Source organism: Pinus tabuliformis, chromosome 8, assembly GCF_031772625.1.
Source record: "Pinus tabuliformis cultivar Carrire ecotype Pingquan chromosome 8, CPIR1, whole genome shotgun sequence".
NCBI lineage: Eukaryota > Viridiplantae > Streptophyta > Pinopsida > Pinales > Pinaceae > Pinus > Pinus tabuliformis.
In genome coordinates this window covers 1,672,467,153-1,672,470,669 of record NC_142294.1, presented here as the reverse complement: position 1 = coordinate 1,672,470,669, position 3,517 = coordinate 1,672,467,153, and positions in this window count along the sequence as shown.

The following is a 3,517-nucleotide window of genomic DNA, read 5'->3' as shown; positions in this document are numbered from 1 at the left end:
CGATTTCAATAAAGATTAAGAACATTTATGGGTAATATGTAAAGTTTTGGGTAAAAAAATATGTATTTATGTAACCTTTTACATTTAAATATGTATTATTTGTAGTTGTTAGTGTTTATCCACTTATTATTATTTATTTATTACTATTATTATTTAGTTACTGTTTATTTATTTATACAGCTTGAGTGGGCCTAATGGTTAAGAGCATGTGTTTCTTCCTAAGAGGCCACAGGTTCAAAACCAAAGGGGGGTAGAGTATGTATGCCTTGCTAGACTTAGCAGTGACCTTAAAAAATAGATATTATTATTCTACAGCCTAGTATCGGATAAATCTCACATAAAAATGTAAATGTAAATGTAAACCTAAAAATTTAACATTTTTAATCTAATGTAGGTTGTATTTAAAAATCAATATAATTATTATTATATATAAACACAATATAAATTTAAAATATAAAGAGGTTTATGAACACTCAAAAAAATAGAAATAAAGTGGAGGTATGGTAAATAAATAAAACCTCTTTTTATACTTACTCCAAAGGTATGGTAAATAAATATAATATAAATAAATTAGAGGTATGGTAAATAATTAAAACCTCTTTTTATATTTAGTCCATAAACCTCTTTATATTATGAAGACTCAAGTGAAGCCTATGGGCCAAATACTATTTTAATACCATGGGCCAAATACCATATTTATAAAAGAGATATGGTAAATTAATAAAAATATAAATAAACAACATGTATGGTAAATAAATAAAATGTTTTTTTTATATTTACTCCATAATTCACTACATATTTAAGGACACTCAAAAAAGAGGTTTTATTTAGGTGAACCCTATGGGCCAAATTATTATTAATACCATGCAAAAAAAAACATTATTAACCCTAATATTAATATTAATAAAAAAATAGGTTTTATTTATGTGAACCCTATGGGCCAAATTATTATTAATACCATGCAAAAAAAACCTTATTAACCCTAATATTAATACTAATAAAAATAAAGATGGCACATGGCATTGACCCAAGGTATTCACGTGGAATGTAGCCTATTTAAAGGGGGAATTAAACCAGCCCTTGGTAGATCAAGAGTAAAGTTGGATCTATGCTGGTTTACTTATTACTATTTACTTTTACTTATTTTCTATCTTTAAATTTTAAAACATGTTGTATAAATTACATATTTTTTTATTTTGTATTTTTAAATTTTAAAATATGTTGTAGAAATTACATACTTCGCATTGATTACATCTTCAAATATTTATGCATGCTTCATAAATTGTATCTTTCAATTAGATTATAGGTGTCATTTAAAGCCATAGTATACATGCCCTCATTTGAGGCTAATGATGGATGATTGTAATGACAACTTTGAAGGTTATGATTTTAATTTAAACTTGGGCCATTATATAAGGAGAATTATTTTTTGATGAAGGATGTGAGGCTAATCATATTGATTATAGTCCATGATATTAGGATCTTAAATTATAAATTTAACGAGATATGATGAGCAATTCCTTAAAATTCATTATGCAAGATGGACCTTAATATTTGACTATAGGAGTTATGGTTAAATTTTTATCTCTATTTGACTTTATGGCATCAAGTTGTCTATGATGATCAATGCAGGAAACATGTTCCAAGAATGAGACCAAGAACATTGTTCTAGGCAAACAATGTTAGTTAAGAATGCGAAATCTCAATGTCATTGCCATGTTCATTGTTTTGACCATGAATATCAAGTTGCATGCATGCTTGTAGAAGCTCTATTCTCACTGCGCTTAAGCTCTGGGATCGAGGGTAATGTTTAGTAAGAGGGTAGCAGATGTGCAGGATTTCAATGAATAAGCAAATGCATGTACCAATGAGGAGCATATGTTGATACATGACATCCTTTCGATTGTTGTGGCCAGAGAAAATTCTATGGAAGGAAACAATGCTCCATTATTATTTTTTATCATCTCCTATTTTTGAGTTAGCATGCTTCTATTGTACCATTTCATTATGCCTATGCCATGTAAAGATCAAGTTGAGTTAATTTTACATTTGATTTCCAATATATTCAACAGCTAAATATATTTTTTTTCCCTATGTAGGTTGGATGATGGGACGACACACTCAGAAATAGGGGCAATGTAAAAGCAACACTCCCAAGAGAAAGAGGCTGAAAATAACATTTGCTTATTTTAATTCAATGGCTAGAACTACAGGTTACTTTGTTCCCTGATCTTTCAAATGCATGTTGAAAGGGTCTACGAGAAAGAAGTATGGAAATATTCAAAAGGCTCTTAAATCATGCTTGGGTTGGTATTTGGTCCTCATTTAAGTTCTTAAAAACAATCTTCTTATTGGTACCATATTGTTTGTTCAATGGTATTAGTGTCCATATGCATTTCACTCTTATTTTATCAGTCTGTTTATTGAAACTATATCTGATTTTCCATTTAAAGTGTGTAATATGTGTTGAACTTTACTAAAAACAAGTGGAATATTACAGATAGTCCTAAAAGGAGTATACAAAATTCTTCTAAACTCTTATACAAATACTAGGAGAGTTTGTGCCACTAAGGATTTTTTTTGTAAGTTGTTTGAGATCAGTGTTATATCTTGTTTCAATTATTTTTGAAGTGACAAAATTAAGAATGATTTGAGCATAGGTTGTCCACTGATTTTTTTAATGTCGTGATTCTTTCACCTCATGGTTATTTTGGGCAAGCAAATTTTTTAGGAATGTCTGAAAATACATTGATTGATATGTAAACAATTTTTTTATAATTGCAATGTCCATTCCATGATATCCTCTCTTAATTGTTTGATTATATTTTAAGCATCACTTTTGTTTTTTCTTTGTATTTTAACTATGAAATTGAAAATACTTGGTATCATGTCCATCTAAACAACAACCAAAGCTTGAAGATGAAAGTAGTATTACACGATATTGATTGAAATTTTGTTAATTGTTTTGTGTTAAAATATTTTCATGACTATTAGAAAACTTTACTTTCATTTTGTTATTTGATCACATGTTGTTTATATACTTGACCAAGTTCATGTGCTAGAGAATGAGATGTTGTTGCAAATACAACAAGGATTAGACATCACACCTGAGATTATTTATTTTCAAAAGTTATTTATAGCTTGAGATTTTGAGAATGTAACTTAGTTAGCATGATTGTGCCTAATCTTTCCATTAAAATTGAACACTAAGTTACTAAGGTGTTCTTTCCTATGGTGAAATTTTATTTTCTTTGTTTATATAGGTCATCTAACCACATAGTGACCACTATCGCTCAACGGAAGAAATCTTGTTCGAGCTTCTTGATCGTATGGGGGGGAATGACTTTAACATTGTTGATGTTGAGGTGTATGTCATATAAATCCTTTATACTCTACTTTAGTTTATATTCTATTGTTCATTTAATTTCATGTATTACACTCTGCATTGTATCTTATTTTGTTTTTAGAAAATGAACTCAATATTGATGGTCAGCAGCATGATTTGAAGAAAGAGGAA